Raw genomic sequence first — 21,098 nt, forward strand, 5'->3', positions numbered from 1 at the left:
GACATCAGATTTTAAGAACATTTTTTTGTGCAGATGACCCTGTAAAGAGGATGAAAAAAACAAGTATAGACTTGGAGAAAATATATTTAAAGGGACTCATCTAGAATATATTTTAAAACTCTCAAAATTCAACACTGCAACAGAATAAGCCGGTTAGAAAATGGGCAAATGTCATGACAGACATGTTTTGACATGTCTGCTAAAAACAGACATTTTAGCAAAAAATCTTATACAAATGTGAAATGAGACATGACAAAGTATTCAAGATCATTAGCTATTAGGGGAATGAAAATTAAGTTCACTTTAAAAAATTAAAATTACCACACATCTTTCAGTATAGCTAAAATAAAAAACAGTGATAACACCAAGTGCTGGTGAGGATGTGGAAAAATGGGTCACTCATTTATTGCTGCTGGGAATTTAAAATGGTACAGCCATTCTGGAAATAGTTTTGCAGTTTCTTTAAAAACTAAAAATGCAAGGGGGAGGGTATAGCTCAAATGGGAGAGCACATGCTTAGCATGCATGAGGTCCTGGGTTCAATCCCCAGTACCTCTTCTTAAAAAATTAATTAAAAATAAGTAAACCTAATTACCTTCCCCCCAGATAAAATAAAAAACTAATTTTTTTTTTAAAAAGGTAAAAACTAAAAATGCAGCTACCATACAACCCAGCAACTGTACCCTGGACACTTGTCCCAGAAAAATGAAGACTTGTGTTCACACAGAAACCTGTGCAAACTTTTAGAGATTTTTAATATTTGTAATATTCAAAATTGGGAAAAGAAACCCAGATGTCCTTCAATAGGTGAATGATGAAACAGATGTGGTACCTCCGTACAGTGTCACACTACTCAGCAGTAAAAAGGATCAAACTGAATACTCACAACAGTGTGGGTGAATCACGAGGCACATACTGAACGAAAAAAAGGCAACCCCAAAAGGTTCTACAACATATGATTCCATTTCTGTAACATTCTTGAAATGACAAAATTACAGAAATGGCGAAGAGTGGTTTAGAGGAATTAAGGAGGGATTGGAGGCAGGGGCAGGTGGATGTAGCTATAAAAGGGAAATAAGACGTAATGGAAATGTTTCTTGAGTGTAAGAAGGCCAATAGCCTGACTGAGATATTGTACTGTAGTGTTCCAAGGGGTCACCAATGGGAGAAAATTAGTAAAGTGTACATGGGCTTTGTTTGTAAGAAATACAGTCTTACAAATGCCTGTGAATCTACACGGTTATCTCAGAATTAAAATGTTAATTAAAATTTGTATGTTCTAGCTCTATCCACTTGAAACAATTCCTTGAAACAATAAATCCAGTAGCCAAACACATCTGGTGCCCTCTCTGTGGAATGTAGGTATCATTTCCACTAAAAGGAACCAGGACCCTGTAGAGAAACGGCTGGTCTGCATCTGAGGTAGGAAATGTACAAGATGAACTTGAAGTTCCTTGTTGTAACAGACAGCAGGGACGCAACGAGGACTAGTGGCCACACGTGAAACAGACACAGGGACCACGAAGAGGCTTCCACGGGCCAAATATGGGGTAATTTGAGTAACAGTAATAACTACAATGGTTTGAAACACATCAAATATTTGGAAAACTCAAGATTTTATAATTATATTAAGGAAGACTCATACAATCATACAAGGAAAACTCAAGATTTTATAATCAGTTTGTTTGGGAGGATGCTAGGTGTTATGTCCCCTTAAAATTTGTACACTCAAATCCTGACAACCAAAGAGATGGCATTCTGAGGTGGGGTATTTGTGATGTGATTGGGTCGGCAGGTTGAGCCCCAGTAAATGGGATTAGTGACCCTATAAGAGGGACCCCAGAGAGCTCCCTCCTTCTCTCCAGATCATGTAAGGATTCAAGAAGTTGGCTGTCTATACCTGGAATAGACCTCTGCCCAGAACCCAACCAGGCTACTGCCCTGTCTTGCACTTCCAGCCTCCAGGACCGTGAGACAAAAGATGCAAAAAAATGCCCACAAAGTTTTGGAAGATGTTGTCTTACATCTAATTAGATGTACAAAGGGCATCTAATTTAGTTTCAGCCTTCTCCATTCTGCTATTGTCTGTACCTGGAGAAACCAACAAAAAGTAAATTGAATCCACCAAGAATGATCAAAAGGCTGAGGATCTGAGCCAGGCATCTCTGAATCCAAGATCAGGATGGGGCTAAAAACAAGCGGATTCATTCCTAAATCTGCAAAGTAGGAGCCAGACCCCTTTGCCCCGCACATCCAGGGGCTTCTGCCCCTCTGTCGTTCAGTGTATGATAGGTTTGCCCTCTGAAGGATGAACCAGAGACATTCTCATCCAGGAACATGAGGCATAGCTGGGGGCAAGAACACAAAACATGTTTGAAAACAATGAAGAAGTCATATATGACAGGCACTGTCTCCCAGCACCCCCGAGTCAGTACACTGACACATCACCTTCTCTGCAGACTCACTAGGGACCCATCCTTCCACAGACTACAGTGTGAGCAGTGCTCCCTGCAGCCGTGTGATCAGGTGGCCCTGGGAGATCCAGGGAGCCCGAGAGAAAAAGCCAGGTACTCTCTGTCACGGTATAGCAAGGTCCACCAGTTGTCGCACCCATTACACGTATACTGAATTTGATAAGCAATTTTGTGTCTTACTCTTAAATATGAGCAATCAAGGAACACCAGGCACTTGAGGAAAGCTCTGAACATGAAGGCCAAGGATGGGGAAAAAAAAAAAAAAGAGAAAAAGGAGCTCAGAAAACACAATTCAGGGAGAAGACAATTTCAGAAGAACTATGATTAATATCCTCAGAGAGGACAGTGAAGATACTGTATTCATGACACAGATAACACCATCTTATGAAAAGGAACAAAATTCAGAGAACATGAGCAAATTCTTGGAAATTAAGAATAGGATCACAGACGGATAAATAAAATGTTTTATTCATGCAACGGATTATTGTTCAGTCATAAAAGAATGAAGTACTCATACATGGCACTACGTGGGTGACCCTTGAAAACATGCTGAGTGAAAGAAGCCAGTCACGAAGGAACCCAGAGCGTATGACCCTGTTTATATGAAATGTTCAGATCAGGCAAATCCACAGAGACAGAAAGTAGATCAGCGTTTGCGTAGGGCCTGGGAGAACTGGGAGATCGGAGGGCGAGGGCTAAAGGGGACAGGGTTTCTTTCAGGGCGATGAAATGTTCTAAAATTGCTTGTGGTGATGCTGGTACAACCCTGTGAATATAATAAAAGCCATTGAATTGACACTTTAAATGGGTGAATTGTATGGTTTGTGAATAATATCTCAATAAAGCTATTACCAGAGAGAGAGAGAAAGAGAGTAGGAGATGGGGGAGGGCATAGCTCACGTGGTAGAGCGCACGCTTAGCATGCGTGAGGTCCTGGGTTCAGGCCCCAGTACCTCCTCTAAAAATAAATAAATGAACCTAATTACCTCCTCCCCTGTCCCCCCCCCCCACAACCAAACTTAAAAAAGAGAGAATAGGAGAGCAGAAATGAAATTTTTCAATAGATTAGAAAAGGAAGAAGGGAAAATTAGAATTAAAAAAACCCCAAAGGATGGAAAACAAACAAAAATTAAAAGGATCAATTCAGAAGGTTTAACCTCTGACTTATGAAGAATAGGAGAACAGAAAAAAATTAAGGTGAAAATTATCAAATAATACTCGTATTAGTCAGAATTCAAGTTTGACTGTGGAGGGCCTCAAACCCAAATAATGGTGGTTTAAATAAAGTCTTGGTTTTATTTTTACCCCCTAAAAACTGACTGGAAAATACAGAGAATTCCCATCACCTCTGTACATCCTAACACACGATGATAACACCTTGCATTAATTAGTGTGGTAAATTTCTTACAATTGATGAGACATTATTGTCAATTACAGTCCATAGTTTACAGTAGGGTTCACGCCTTATGTTGTGCAGTTCAGTGAATTTTGACAAAGTTCAGTTTAAATCAATTTATTTTAACTTAAAAAAGAAAAAAAAACAGTTTACCCTTTCCTCTCACCCCGACCCCCAGCCTTTGGTAACCACCGATCTGTTCTTTGTATCAATGAGCTTGGGGTTTTATTGATTTGTTTGTTCACTTGTACATTCTTTCTTAAAGATTCTACATATAAGAAATTATACAGTATCTGTCTTTTTCTGTCTGACTTATTTTAACCACATGATGCCCTTGAGGTGCATCCGTGTTGTCATAAGGGGCAAGATTTCATTTTTTTTATGGTTAAACAGCATTCCGTTGTATACCTACACACACTTTTCTTTATCTGTTCCTCCACTGAGGGGCACTTCGGTTGCTTCCATGTCTTGGCTATTGTAAGTAATGCTGCAGTGAACATGGGGATACAGGTATCTTTTCTAGTTAGTGCTCTCATTTTTTTCAGATAAATGTCCAGAAGCAGACTTGCTGGATCACATGGTGGTTCTATTTTTTAATTTTAGGTCTGCCATTTTTCCTAGTGGCTGTACCAATCTACATTCCCACCAAAGTGCACAAGGGTTCCCTTTCTCCACATCCTTGCCAAGACTTAGTTTCTAGTCATTTTGATCATAGAAGATGTGAGGTGGCACTGTGGTTTTGATCTGCATTTCTCTGATAGTGACATTTAGCATTTTTTCATGTGCCTGTTGGCCATTTGTATGTCTTCATTGGAGAATTGCTTGTTTAGGTCTTCTGCTTATTTTTGTATTGGGTTGTTTGGTTTTTTTGTTATTAAGTTGTATGAGCTGTTTGTATATTCTGGAAATTAGTCATCTGCAAATATTTTCTCCCATTCTATAGGTTGTCTTTTTGTTTGTTTATGGTTTCCTTTGCTGTGCAAAATCTTGTAAGTTTAATTGGGCCCAATTTGCCTTATTTTTGCTTTTATTTTATTGCCTGGTAGACTGCCCTAAGAGAACATTTCTGAGATTTATGTCAGAAAATGTTTTGCTTATGTTTTCTTCTACGAGGTTTATTTTGTCTTGTTTATATTTAAGTCTTTAAGCTATTTTGAATTTATTTTTGTGTATGGTGTGAGGGAGTGTTCTAACTTCACTGATTTGCAGGTCAAATCTGTCCATTTTTAAATTGACTTGTTTGACTTTTTGCTATTGATTTTTATGTGTTTATATATTTTGGATATTAGTCTCTTATCAGATATATAATTTGCAAATATTTTCTCCCATTCTGCTGGCTGTCTTTTCATTTTGTTGATAGTCTCCTTTACTGTACAGACTTTTTAGTTTGATTTATTCCCTCTGGTTTTTGCTTTTGGTGCTTTTGTTTTTGCTGTCAGATTAAAAAAACTCATTGTCAGCACCTGTGTGAAGGAAATTACTGCCTGTATCTTCTTTTAGGAGTTTTAGGGTTTCAGGTCTTACATTCAAGTCTTGAATCCATTTTGAATTAATTTTTGTGTATGCTGTAAGACAGTTGTCCAGTTTCTTTCTTTCTTTTTTTTTAAATGAGAATCCAAATTTCCCAACGCCATGTATGGAAGAGGCTATCCCTTCCCCACTGTATATTCTTGGCTCTTTTGTCATAAATTAATTAACCGTGTATGAGTGGGTTTATTCCCGGGATGTCTATTCTGTTCCATTGACATAAGTGTCTGTTTTTATGCCAACACTATACTACCTTATCACTATAGCTTTTTAATATAGTTTGAAATCAGGGAAGGTTTGCTGGTTTTTTTCAAGGTGACATTACTCTCTTGCTCCCTCTGGTGTTTGCTCACTTACACTGCAGGTCCTATGGAGCACAGCAAATTGTCCAAATCTTCGGTTATTTCTCAGCAGTGCTCAGACATCTTGATTATACCTGGTTTTTTTTAGCACTCTGAGACAGGTAGGTCAGAAACCAATGCCTTGAGCAGCCCCTGCACATTTCTGGACATTGGGTGTGTTTCAGTCTCTTCTTTCCACCCCAGGGAAATTTTCTGGGCTGAGAGTTATCCCAAATGTGTTGCACTGAGCTGGGAGTCATGTAATCACCAGCCCAAACCAAAACCTTTTGTTTTCACTGGCTCCATATCTTGATTTTCTGTAGTTTCCATATAACATGCTTAAGTGTAATTTTTTTTTGTTTCTTTTATTTTTTGACATTTATCCTGCTTGGTATTCCGTGAGCCTCCTAAGCATTTTTACCCCCGTCAGACAGTTTCAGTTCTGGGCACCAATAAACCAACAAGAATCTCAACCATATTTTGGATATTTCCATAGAGTACCTATAGTTAGCAATAACCAATATAATGTGTTCATTTCCTTGGAAATATGTTTGCTTAATTATTAAGTTTACCTTCTTAACCCACTATTGAAATAAGTACCTACAATGACACACACGATCAAGAATACAGTTGATGGTTGACATAGATTAATTTGAGGAAGGTTTGTAAACCTAGGGACGCTTTACAAACACGTGGATGTGGGGAAATGCAGTGCACACGGCATTGATTGGTAGACAGAAGAATGTAGCCCTCAAAGAAGGGCACATCCTGATCCTTAGGATGTGAATCTGTCATGCAGATGTGATTATGTTAAAGAAATTATTTTGTAACGGGTAGATTATCCTGGGTCATCCAAGCGGGCTCCGTGTAATCACAGGGATCTCTATAGGAGAGAAACAGGCAGATGAGGGAAGGAGATGTGATGACAGAAGCAGAGATCACTGAGGAGAGAAGACACCATGTTTCTGGCCTTGAAGATGTGGGGTCTTCAGACAAGGATGCAGGTGGACTTTAGAAGCTGGAAAAGGTAGAAGGTGCTCCGGAAGGAAGCAGCCCTGCTGACACCTTGACGTTAGCCCAGAAAGACTGATTTTGAGCTTCTGTCCTTCAAATTGTAAGGTAAGAAATTTCTGCTATTCAAATTAACAAGATGATGGTGACTTGTTCCAACAACCGAAGGGAATGAATACAGGCATGAGCCTGAGACTAGGTGGGATCGAGCCATCACCACCTCCAAGACTGAAGGGACAAAGGGAAAGATTGGAGGAAACTCAGGAGACGCCATGTAGACTCAGCCGCTGACAAGGAGCGTGGTCTCACGCCCATGGAGTGTGCCAGCTCAAGGTGACCTTGTCAGGTAGGAACCAGATTAAATGCTCTGGGTTACTCTCCTTCCCTCCAGTCTCCCTCTGGCTTCACCAGTGGCTGAACACAAAGGAAGCTGGAAGGAGAGGACTTCTTGGTGGTCAGTACCCCACAGGTTTTGCTCATGGCCCCACCCTCCCACCTTAGTCCTGGACCCTAGAAGGTGACAGCACAAACTAGCCACCTGTTTCTTTTGTCCCCCAAGTTGGTTGTTTAGACATATGTCTTTGATTTGCTGTGACTTAATGAGAGCAAGGTCCCTAACTCTTCATTTTCATCCCACTCTTACACCATGATCATCAAAAAGAATCTGGATGGTCCACATCAGTTTCCAGAATACACATCACCTGTGGCAATGCAGGGTCCCAGGTCCCACCAAGGTCTGATGAACCTGAATCTGATTGTAACAAGGTCTCCAAGTGATTACCATGACCCTAGATCAAAGAACATTGAAGACGGCTCCTTCATACTGAAGACTTCAGATAAGGGCCACCTCTTCCAGGGAGCTCTCTGTGACCTTCCCCCGTCGCCCAAGCCCCCTGCAGGGCAGGGCAGCCCCAGCTATGAGGGTACCCAGTGCATTCATGACATTTCCGGTACATAAGTCTTTCCCTTCTACTGCCTATGATCGGTGGGGACTGAACTTCTCATTCATCTTGGTGTCTCCTAGACCACCATCGTACAGACCCAACGTAGGCTGCAAATCCCTCACACCAGGGAGTCCTCTCTGCACTTCAGACTTCCTGTCCCGCACGTGACAGGTTGTGGAAACTCCCCTGAGAAGAAACCACGTGGTCACGACGATTTTCGGCTATGGTGGAAACCAGTGGAGACGCAGAAGGACACGTATTTCCCCACCTGCAGGTCCACAGAGAAGCGGTCTTCACAGGGATGACATACGCATGCCTTGCTGGCTTTCCAGGTTCCATGGAGATTTTTACCAAGGCTTATTTAAAGGAGCGCCCCACAATAACCAGGGCTTATTGAAAGCAGCTAGGAGTCTTGTTCATTTTTCTTCTCTGCCCTCCACGACCACCCAAGCTCAAACCCAGTCGGTCCCTTCTCCACCTTCATGATGACCGTCCCAGGGTCAGGCTCCCATGCAGACTCCTGTAAAGCCCTTCACCAGATCCCGCCCCTCTCCCACATCCCATTCTTTCACAGTCAAAGATATCTATGTGAACACAAGTCACACCTGTACCCCGCCTCCTCCACCTCACATGACCACATCCTCCCTGGGGTTACAGCACTGCACTAAGATAACATCTGTGCCGTGAGCCCTGCTCACTCACCGCCCTTCCTCCCTCATCCCCTTTGCTCCAGTCCCCAAGCCCCAGAAACGGAATTCTTAGGGCCTTTATTCTACCTGCTTTCTTCTGCCTGGAATATTCTCCCCATGACCCCCTAACTGCCTCTTCTTACTTTTAATCTCAGGCAATATCACTCCCTGGGTGTTATCCCATCACGGTCAATACACCATTGCCATACTGTGATTGTCTGCAAACATGGATTAACATCTTTTATATTTTTTCTTTATTTTCTGAACTTGGTTCTCATTAGATGTAAGCTCTGAGGGTCCACAGGCCTCTTTGATTTGTTCTGTCCATCTCCCAAGCCCTTAGTGCCAATGACATTGTAGAAGCTCAAGAAATATTTGTTAAATAAGTAGTTATGAATGAAGGCAATGAAAAGCACACGCATTTCAGATGGAATACAGTTAAGGGTCCTGGTCATTCTTCATGTGTTCTAGGCCTTGTCTGACCTGCTCTGCCTCAGGAGGCTCTGTCGTCTGGGCTGCACACCCGCCGACTGCCCAGTGCTCCAGCTGTAAATGGAAGGAAGCGGGTGTGGAGAGAGTGTAGGCAGAGTTCCCAGGACCCTGGATAGCTCCCCACTGGGCTTGAGTGACTCCTCTTCCTCCTGCATCCCTCCAGGCTTAGGGAGGCAATTGCAAGTCTCTGGGGGCCTCAGCGTTCCTTGTCCTTTCCCTTGTACCTGCCCGCCGTGGGGGGACTGTGCTTCCATCACTGTCTCTTCATCTCAACATTTGAATGAAATGCTTCTTCAAAGATTCCTGCGTGATTCATCAAGCAACTCCTCTTTTGCATGTATATATTTAGAGATCATTGGGGTATATATGAATAACGTATGTACAATTTTTTCTTTCTCCCTGTATCAATCAAAAAACATTTTCAAAATTTACAGCTCTCTCCAAGTGTCTATCAACAGACGAATGGATCAAGATGATGATGATGATATGTGTGTGTGTGTGTGTGTATTTATATATATGTGATGGAATATTACTCAGCTATAAAAAAGAATGGAATTCCACCATTTGCAGCAACGTGTATGGACCTAGAGAATATTATGCTTAGTGATGTAAGTCCAACAGAGAAAGACCAATACTGTATGATATCACTTACATATGGAATCTAAAAAATAATACAGATGACTGTATATAGCAAAACAGAAATGGACTTACCCATAGAAACTAAACTAGTGGTTACCAGAGGAGAGAGGGAAGAAGGGATGGCAAGTTAGGGGTATGGGATTAAGAGATACAAACTACTATGTATAGAATATATAAGCAACAAAGATATGTTGTACAGCATGGGCAATTATAAGCATTATCTTATAACTTTTGATAATCTATAAAAATATTGAAACACTATGCTGTACACCTGAAACTAACATAATGCTGTAAATCAGTTTTACTTCAATAAAAAAAAAATTACAGCTCTCTTCAGTTTCACTATTTCCTCAGATACTGACATGACAACTAACATGCTTTGTAACTGCTTTGTGCTTTTGTGTGTGTGTGTAGTTGTGTCATTTATGGGAAATTGTGTTTTTGACTGCATAAAATTTAAACTAGTTAAGCAACAAATACTACTTTAAAAAAACAACAAAAATAAAACAAATATAAGGCAAGAAACAAAAATGACTGCAGAAGATTAACTCTCCTAAACTAATCTATGAGAGTAAGAATTAAACTAATAATGACATTACGAAGTTTGAATGGGGTGGTATTGTATATATTTCTCTTTTTGCAATATTTTTAATAAGCAATAAACCTATGTGGAATGAATAAATTTATGAGATAAATTTATTTATGCAGAATTCTTTTTGTTTGTTTGTTTTTATGAGGGGGAGGTACATAGGTTTATTTATTTATTTCCATTTGGAGGAGGCACTGGGGATTGAACCCAGGACCTCGTGCATGCTAACCATGCGCTCTACCACTGAGCCATCCCCTCTCCCCTATTTATACGGTGTTCTAATGACAGGTCATACATGTTAAAATAGTTTTATTGTTGAAGCCTCTCTATCCATGCCAACTTCACTAATGACTGAAGTAACAGGGACCCTATTAAAATTTAAAATATAATACTTACAGGCCATAATTATAGATGGCCTTACAGCATGAAATAATATATTAGTAAGAATTGGATTAAACAAACTTTATTGAAAAATACTATCTTGCAGTTACAATGCCATAACAAACTTCAATAAGAACTATGAAACATCAGTTAATTAACGGCAGCTAAACTAACAAGAGAGAAATTAAAGTGGCCTTGCGGGGGAAACACAGACAGACGTCCTGTTGTGGTTGTGGGAGGCCAGACCCCGCAGCTGTGAAGTTAAGTCAACGTTGCAGGTGACCCCCCCACCCCAGAGCCCTCCCAGCAAGAGCCTCCTCTCTTGGGGGGTCTGGGGCCAGGGGAGGCCCTGGGGGCTGCAGGTGGAGCAGCCGGGGCACAAGGCTCACTTGGGACAGGATGGAACTTGGACTCGACTTTGGCCAGTGTTCCCCTGAGGTGAATATTTTCTTTCCATCCAGATTTCCGGAACTCTCATCTCAGACAAGAGGATCTCCCTTTGACAAGAGGACACAGTTCTCTCCGATTCTCTGCCCATATCTTTGACAGGTTGCAGGTCTGACACTTGGAATTCAGGCACCTGGACACTTTGGAAAGTTTCTTCTTGATTTTTACACTGTGCTTCCTCTCAGATGGTTTTTCTCCCATGTTGCATGATATGCCCTCTATGTCATTCAGGCTTTATTTGAAGCTTCAGTTGGAGCTTCTTTTTTTTTTTTTTTTAAGCTGTGGGTTTTTTTAAACATTTTTTAAATTGAGTTATAGTCATTTTATAATGTTGTGTCAAACTCCATTGTAGAGCACAATTTTTTAGTTACACGTGAACATACATACATTCATTGTCACATTCTCTTTCGCTGTGAGCCACCACAAGATTTTGTATATATTTCCCTGTGCTACACAGTACAATCTTGTTTATCTATTCTACATTTTGAAATCCCAGTTTGTCCCTTCCCACCCCGTATCCCTGGCAACCACAAGTTTGTATTCTATATTGATGAGTCTATTTCTGTTTTGTATTTATGTTTTGGTTTTTTTTAGATTCCGCATATGAGTGATCTCAGTTGGTGTTTTTCTTTCTCTTTCTGCCTTGCTTCACTTAGAATGACATTCTCCAGGAATATTCATGTTGCTACAAGTGGCATTATGTTGTCGGGTTTTATGGCTGAATAGTATTCCATTGTATAAATATACCACATCTTCTTTATCCAGTCATCTGTTGATGGACATTTGGGCTGTTTCCATGTCTTGGCTGTTGTAAATAGTGCTGCTGTGAACATTGGGGTGCAGGTGTCATTTTGAAGTAGGGTTCCTTCTGGATATAAGTCCAGGAGCGGGATTCCTGGGTCATATGGTAAGTCTATTCCTAGTCTTCTGAGGAATCTCCATACTGTTTTCCACAGTGGCTGCACCAACCTGCATTCCCACCAGCAGTGTAGGAGAGTTCCCTTTTCTCCACAGCCTCTCCAGCATTTGTCATTTGTGGACTTTTGAATGATGGCCATTCTGACTGGTGTCAGGTGATACCTCATCTGAATCTCACTTTCAAGCAGTGAATTTTAAACTGCAGACACAGTTTGGAGACGTGTTATTTTGTCCTGCAAGCTCTTCAATCCTTTGATTTTCTTCCTACCATTCCCCTTCCCCATCGGGGCTGTCAAAGAGCCCATTTAAATTACCATTATCAATGACACCCTTCTTTTTTTTCTTTTTCTAGAGAATGACACTCTTCTGAAGGACTTCTAACAGATGGATGGACCAATCACCATTTTCTACTTCCTTCCTTCGCTCTTTTCCAAATTCTCATCCCCCATGTGATCCTAACCAGGTCAAGCAAATGGATCATCTTCAACATGGTCTGACTCAGGGAATTTAATCAGCTCATATCATCTCTCAAGACCTGTTGCGTTTGTGCATTTGAGAGCTCCAGCCTTTCTTTCTTTCTCCTCTGTCTTCTCCTGCACTCTCTGCTTCCACCTCACAATTTCTTGGGCGACCAGTTCTGGATTTTCCTGAAGACCAGGGCTAGTGTTCGATTCATCTGTTATTCCCCCCCCCAAGTTGTCTCCATCACCCTGTGATGCTTCTAAGAGAAGTTTTCATCAGCCACTTGGGAAAGTTTAGAGAGCTGGCTTTTCCACCCTTCTTGAAAAAAAAATTCTCCAGCATCTGGCAATGAAGACCAACTTGGATTTCTATTCAGTTCAGACAGAGACAGGGTTTGTAACGTGGAGGGGTGGCCTCTACCACTGGCAACATGAGGGCTGCACTGGGTTGTGCCACTGGTCCAGTCTTCTCCATGGCTTTCCCATAGGCTTCTCCCTGGATAGGCAGCCTTTTCGGCAACTCTTTTCCTCCTCTGAACTATGTTGGCTCTCTACTATAAAGACCACTTCAGCAGCACATGCCAGGGTCTCCCAAGGAAAGCTGAAGACTCCTGGCATGTGTTGCAAGCCTTCATATATATTATCAGCAGGGCAGCCCACGGCTGCTCCAGGACTAGCTGAGGAGACCTTTCGGAGACTGCCAGCTGGCCCTCCATGTCTCCAAAGGACCTTGAAGCTCTGCCTGATTGCCAGCATCTTAAGAGTTACCACTGACCACTTGGAATGGCGTGGAGGTTTGTGTCTCCAGTGCAAGCAGGTGGCTGGCACAGGGACTGACCACAGCTGGCCTGGGGTGGAGGGGGGGCGTTGATTTTTAGAAAACACATCTGTCTACCTTTGCTCTGCTCACTGCACAAAAGGAAAGTGATATTATTACTCAGTGCACAGGGGAAGTGGGGATGGCTGGCTGCATCCTGAAGCTTGGGCTTTTTTTTGCCCCACCTGGCCCTCTGGGAATCCTAGAAGGGTCAATGCCACACCAGGTCCCTTCTCAGCACAAGTGTCTGTGCAGGAGGTGGATGAAGCAGCATGGGGGGGGGGAGTGTCCCCAGGTGAGGCTCATCCTCCTGCTTAACAGCATCCTTCCGCGCAGGGAAGTCTGGTCCTGCCGCAAAGGTCCCGGGGATCCCTCCCTCCTACTCTCCCCCTGCCCTAGAGTTTAGAGAATGCCAACCAGCTGAGGCCCCGGACTGAAGGGTCCTCCCAAAGATACCAACTAACAGAATAGATTCGAATCATAGCAACTCAGGAGAAAACAACGGAACTGGGGGGGGGGTCCTCAAAATTTCATGGATTTTCAGTGGATCCAGCTTTTCCTCATTCAACTTAAGTGTTCCTGGAAGGAGGTGACGGCATGCTCCGGGAGTGACACAGTGACCTCTCTCACGCAGCCCTGCAGTATGCATTTCATCCTCCCAAGTTGGCCCTGATCTCAATCACCGAGTCATCTTCCGAAATGGATCTCTGGGCAGGGCCAGGTCCTTCTACAGGCTAAATCTGCACCTTTTACTTGGTAAACTACACCTCACTCTCATTGTCTCTAAGGCAGGCCCATGCTCAGTGCCTTTGTGTCCGTTCCCTACATTCTACCACGACTGGCTTGACCCCAGAACTCTCCCTGCGGAGGGAAGTGAGAAGAGGGTTAGCTGAGGCCAGTCTGGGCTCAGGTCACAGGGGCCCCTCGGATGCAGCGAACAGAGGCTCTGACCAGGCTGAGAGACGGGAGAAGAAGTGCGCAATAGGCCCAAAGTGAGTTATTTCTCCTTTTCTTTTTAATTAGACCTTTTAAAGAGCAGTTTCAGGTTTAAAGTAAAATCATATGGAAAGTACAGAGAGTTCATACATATCCTCACACATCATGCTAACACCTTGCATTAGTGTGTACCGTTCTCACTACTGATGAGTCATTATTGAATCATTATTATCTGCTGAAGTGCAGAGTTTGCAGTAGGGTTCACTCCTCGTGAGCGCAGTTTGGTGAGTTTTGACAAAGGCGGGATGTCTTTATCCACCATGGTGCAGAATACTTTGACGCCCTGCAGATGACCTGTGCTCCACCTCTGCACCCCTCCCTCCCTATCCCTGAACCCTGACACCCTTCTTGTCTGAAGTCTGCTCTGCCTGGTGGTCATAGAGTGGCTGCAGCTTTCTTTTCATCAGTATTAGCGTGGCAGAGCCTCCTCCATCCCTTTACCTGTAGTCAAACTGTGTCTTCATATTTAAAGTGGGATTCATGTAGACGATAAGTGGTCGGATTTCATATTTGGATCCACTCTGACAGTCTCTGCCTTTTAATTCTTGTATTTAGACCACGATGTGTTAATTGATTATTGATCTATTTAGACCGATATTGACTGTATTTGTTACTATTTTCTACAAGTTGCCCTTGTCTTTTGTTTCTTTTTTGTCTCCCACTCATTTCCTGCCATCTCTGCTGTTTAGTTAAGCATTTTATAGGATTCTATTTTATATCCTCTCTAACACAGCAATTATACTTCTTTTTATTTTTTTTAGTTTCCTATGTATACAATGAATCCAATCTACTTTCAAATAACACTACACCACTTCACTGCTAGTGTCAGTACCTTGTAACAGCGTTCCCAATTCTTCCTTCCGATCTCTTACAATATTTTTGATTGTGTTTCTGTATTGCTTTGACTTCAGAACTCTGTAGATAGACATTTTACATAATTACAAATAAAATTATGTAGAATTGGTTTGAATTCTCTTTAAACTTTCGGCACCATTATCCAATGAAACTGTCTGAGCTCGGAGATCTTTAATAGCTATGGACTATTCATATTGTTTAATTTGAAAGGATTCACCTGTCCTTCCCCTAATACCTGGCAACCGCTGATCTTTTTATGTCTCCATCGTTCTGCCTTTTCGAGGCAGACTTTTTGAGGCAGACCTGAAATGATACAGAATGTCACCTTCTCAGATTGGCTTCTGTCCTTTAGCAGTATGTATTTAAGTTTCCTCTATGCCTTTTCATGGCTTGATAGCTCATTTCTTTTTAGTGCTGAATAATGATTCCATTGTCTAGATGGACCAGTTTGTTTATCCGTTCACCTACTGAAGAACATCTTGGCTGCTTCCAAGCTTTGGCAATTATGAATAAGGCTGCTGGAAATATCCATATGCAGGATTTTGTGTGCACATAAGTCTTCATTTCATTTGGGAGTTATTTTTAATATGTGTAGTGTTCAGTTTGCAAGATGAGAAGAGATCTGTGGATGGATTTTGGTGATGGTGGCTCAACAATGTGAATGTACTTAATGCCACTTAACCCCTGAAAATAGTTTAGATGGTGAATTTCATGTTTTGTGGGTTTTATCATAATTTAAAAAGAGAGAGAGAGCGCTCCTCCAGAAATCTGCTCCTTTAGTTTCTTTGTAAAATTCCTTTAGCAAAGTTCAACATTAACAAGCATCAAAACCTTAATATATGCATTAATGGAATCCATTGACCTTAATGGAATCCTTTGACCCAGAAACTCCATTTCTACAATTAAGGTACTAAAAAATCACAGAAGGGAATAATATGGTAAATATGTTTACCAACATAAATGTTATATAATGAAAATTGGAAAACCACTTAAATATCCCATATTGTCTGCTGTGCTCAAACAGGTATCTTTAAACACTGCATACGTTTTCTCTTCCTTTCAGACCCTCTCTCCACCCTTCTCCATCTTGCTCTGGGCCCCACAATGTTGCTCATCTTTGTGGACCTCACTGACAGCTTCCTTTGACCTCCAGCTTCCTGTTAGGTCTGCCAATGGAAAGCACTAGCAGAAGACTAGAGTGTGGGGTGCGAGTGAGGAAAGTGTTTACTCCCCTGCCTCCCTCTCTTTTGGGTCAGCGTGGGTTGACTATGTACCTTTCCTGAAGGCCTTTCAGAGCACCGTCTTCTGCACTGGCTCTCTCAAGGTTCTGGTAACTATTCCTTTTTTTTTTCCTTTTCAAGCCTAGGCATGGCAATGCTACTACACTGCCCCTTATCCCTATGCGCATTTTGTAAATAATCCTTCATTACACTCTGCCTGATTACCCCATCTGCGTGTTCCTTCTGTTTCCTTGTGGGGCCCTGACAGATGATACTCTTGCAAACCAACTTCTCCCAGCCAGCTTCATTCATTCATTCATTTGCTTCATTTAGCAAATATATTTTTGAAAGCACAAACTATATGCCAGACACTGTTTTAAGCATGAAGATTAGGGCAGATAATAAAATAGATGAAGACCCCTGTCCTCTCAGAATTTATATTCAGGTGGCCGAGTGGGTGGGTCCAAAAAAAAAAAAGTAAAATATATAATAGATCTGATATAATCAATGCTGTGGATTTAAAAAAATAAAGAAGAGGGTAAGAGACATGGATTTGAATTTTAGACAGAGCAGTCAGGGAGGGCCTCCCTGAGAAAGAGACATTTTGGCAAAGACCTGAGGGAGCAGAGAGGTCACACCACTTGGTTATCCTTAGGAACAGCAAATAATATGGTCTTTTGGCAGGACCACACTGGGCAGATTCCAGAAACAGCAAGGTGGCCACGTGGTTGGAACGAAGTGGGTCAGGGGAAGTGATAGGAGACAAGAGTGGAGCGATAAAGTCCACAAAGTGGCTAGCCTACTTGTTATGAATTTATAATAATGAAGACAAAATGTTATGGGTCATGTGTCCAGGTCACTGAAATCTATGTTTATCTTTAGTTGATAATATTTGGCTAATTCAAACACTGGGACCAATCCTACCCATAAAGACAGCACGTACTCCCCCAGCCAGCACTAGGCCAGCATTGCTCTGACTCACTGGTGATGCCAAAATCTGGATATCTCCCTTATTCACTTGTGAGCAAGCCCCAGCCTTGTATTCTACTCCTGTAGCCTAGTCACTAGCTTTTGTGTGACACTGAAGCCCTGGTCTCGGGATCCTTCCCATTTCCCCGGTTCCTTCAGGGCTGGAGTTCTGCTTCCGGAGAAGGAAGCCCTGACTCTGTTTTCCTCCTGCGTCTCTGCCTACAGATCAGATGCCAGGGAGATGCCCCTGCTCCCAGCTTGTCTCTCCAGACACCTATGCACCTGCCTGGTTCTGAGTTCTTGTTCCCCAGTCTGAGCCATCCCAGCACCAATCAACTTGCCAACTCTTTTCATCCCTTTAATTATTTGATAATAATTGTTCTTACTGCAAGAATCTCATTTTTAATTGGTGGTAAAAAGGGAAATTGGAACAGTGACTGGATATCATTTTAGGTATGATAACTATTATAGTTACGTTTTTAAAAGAGCCCTTATATTTTAGAGTTCATACTAAGATATTTATGGGTGAAATTATATGATGCTTGAGATTTGCTTTAATAACATCCAGGACAGGAGAGGAAATGGACACAGATGAGACATAATTGGCCATGAGTTAATTACTGAGTTGGGTGATGGATACATGGAAATTAATTACACTGGTCTCTTCACTTTTATATTTAGCTGGAATACTCCTTAACAAAAATTTAAAGTAAATAAGTAAAAGGGATTAGTATATTGGCTAACTAGATGGAAAAAATTGTTAGATCATACCTCACAGCAAGCACCAAAGTAAAACCCTAATTTATTAAAAAATTAAATGTAAATAAAACTGGGGAAGAACCAGAGGAAAATAGAGTTAAATGTTTGAACTCAAGATTAGTATGGAACAGGACAGCCACATCTAAGTCAATGAAGTTAGAACACTCCCTCATACCATACACAAAAATAAACTCAAAATGGCTTAAAGACTTAAATATAAGACAAGATACAATAAACCTCCCAGAAGAAAACACAGGCAAAACATTCTCTGACATAAATCTTAGTAATGTTCTCCTAGGGCAGTTTACCCTGGTGATGGAAATAAGAGCAAAAATAAACAAATAGGACTGAATTAAACTCATAAGCTTTTGCACAGCAAAAGAAATCATAAATAAAACAAAACGACAACCCACTGAATGGGAGAAAATATTTGCAAATGACAAAGGTTAATTTCCAGAATGTATAAACAGCTCATACAACTTAATAACAAAAAAAAAAAAAAAAAAAATCAACCCAATCCAAACATTGAGCAGAAGACCTAAAGAAGCAACTCTACAATGAAGACATGCAAATGGCCAATAGGCACATGAAAAAATGTTCAATATTGCTAATTATCCAAGAAATGCAAATCAAAACTACAATAAGGTATTACCTCACACCAGTCAGAATAGCCATCATTTAAATGTCCACAAATGATAACTGCTAGAGAGGGTGTGAGGAAAAGGAACCCTCCTACACTGTTGGTGGGAATGCAGTTTGGTGCAGCCATTATGGAAAACAGTACAGAGATTCCTCAAAAAACTAAAAGCAAACTTACCATATGACCCAGCAATCCCACTCCTGGGCATATATCTGAAGGGAACTCTAATTCAAAAAGATACATGCACCCCAATGTTTGTAGCAGCACTATATACAATAGCCAAGATGTGGAAACAACCTAAATGTCCAACAGATGTCTAGATAAAGAAGCTGTGGTATATTTATACAATGGAATACTACTCAGCTATAAAAAAGAATAAAATAATGCCATTTGCAGCAACATGGATGGTGGACCTGGAGATCATCATTATAAATGAAGTAAGCCGGAATGAGAAAGAAAAATACCATAAGATATCACTAATATGTGGAATCTAAAATAAGGAAAAAGAGACACTAATGAACTTATCTACAAAACAGAAACAGACCCACAGACGTAGTAAACAATCTTATGGTTACTGGGAGGAAAGGGGTGGGAAGGGATAAATTGGGAGTTTGAGATTTGCAGATACTAACTACTATATATAAAACAGATAAACAACAAGTTTATACTGTGCAGCACAAGGAACTATATTCAATATCTTGTAGTAACCTATAATGAAAAAGAATATGAAAATGAATATATGTATGTATATGTGTGACTGAAACAGTATGCTGTACACCAGAAATTGGCACATTGTAAACTATACTTCAATTTAAAAAGATTGATATGGAAAATACTTTTAAAGCATAAAAACAAAGAAAAAACAATAAAGAAAAGATTGATTGATCTATGTAAAAATTAAGAAAGTCTCTACATTTAAAAAAGTCCTAAAAATCTAATAAACCAAAGCAAACTGGGGAAAATATTTACACTATATTTGGCAAAGTGTTATCACATTTAACATGAAGGGTGAGAGACTAAGATCTCAATACAAAAGGTGTCAAAAGTCATAAATGGGGAAGTTATTAAAAAAAATTTAAATGGCCAAAAATAGTTTAAAAACTCAATCTCAGTAAAAACAAGAAGTATAATTTTGTACCTATCAGATTAGCAAATCTTTGAAAATGATCACTTCTGGAGTCTGCTGGGGGCAGGAAAAGAGACATTTGTCTGTGTCAGTGGTGGTGTCGTGATACAATCTTTGGCAACATGTATCAAAAGGCTAATGGTTATACTATCAGACCTCATAATTCTATTTCTGTAATTTATCCTTAGGAAATGAGTAGAGATAAATATATCTATGCTCAATGCTATTTGTTACAAAGTCATTTATAATAACAACAGATCGAAAACAAATAAAAATATCCAAAAATAATGGTTTGGTCCATCCAGAGGATACAGTATTGCACATTCATTGGGCAGAACACTTTGCAGTCACACCATATAGATACCAAAATATGTATAATATTCAATGTGAAAGCGTGAATGGTTTCAATACCCGAAATATTTGTTGAAAACATGATTTTAATAGCTACTGCATATCCTATCTAGCATTTACCAAGTACTCATAATGTGGTCTGTACCTCAAAATATTAACGGTGGTCACCACCAGATAGTAGGGTTATGCATGCAAATTTCCTTTATTATACTTTTCTGCATTTTACAGAATTTTGACAATGAGCATATATTGCCTTAAAATCAGAGAAGTAAGGGAATACCTGACTCTGGACAATTATATAATCAGGAAGATGAATGAGACTAAAGAAATGTAGACTTGGAGGGGAAATGACAAAAAAAAAGGATCTTACACACCCTGTGGATCCCCACATTTGATAGGTGATGAATGTAAAGAACCAGGGACGAGCCGATGCAGGATCACATCAGTAAACATTCCAGCGCAGACCCTGCCAGAGCACGCCCCTCGCAAAGATGTCTTCATGGACACACCTGGTACGCCATGGCTCAACAGACGCAGTTTTATAAGAAATGCATGTGATACACTGCTAAGTTAAAACTCTGGCAGATTCTCTTTCTTCTTGAAAAGTTGATGAGTATTATAAGGCAACTGAAGAACTGAGAACAAAACCACACTTCACTGGAGTCTATATACATTATTACTATATTTTAAATGATACCTTTCAAACTCACTACATTATTTATAAGCCTGCTGGTTATTCACTTATTTTTTTAGCCCCTGGAGGACCTCACATAGTACCATCAACATAGTGGGCATCCAGTAGGGCCTTTTGCTGTTGTTTGCTTTGTATTTGCTTTTGTTGTTGTTCTTTGTAATTTTAATGCTTATCATTTTAGTGTTAAAAAATCAAATAGTAATAGAAACAAAAATAGCACACCCTACCCTCCCCCCCATTGCTCCCTCCTCTTATGGAGTCATCAGAAGTCATCAGAAGAAACGGCATTCAACTTGCTAAGATATTTCTTCTGTCATTTACCTCCATGTTTCTAAATAATGCTCATGTGCAGTTATTTCCTA

Source organism: Camelus dromedarius, chromosome 10 (assembly GCF_036321535.1).
Source record: "Camelus dromedarius isolate mCamDro1 chromosome 10, mCamDro1.pat, whole genome shotgun sequence".
In the NCBI taxonomy this organism is placed as follows: Eukaryota; Metazoa; Chordata; class Mammalia; order Artiodactyla; family Camelidae; genus Camelus; species Camelus dromedarius.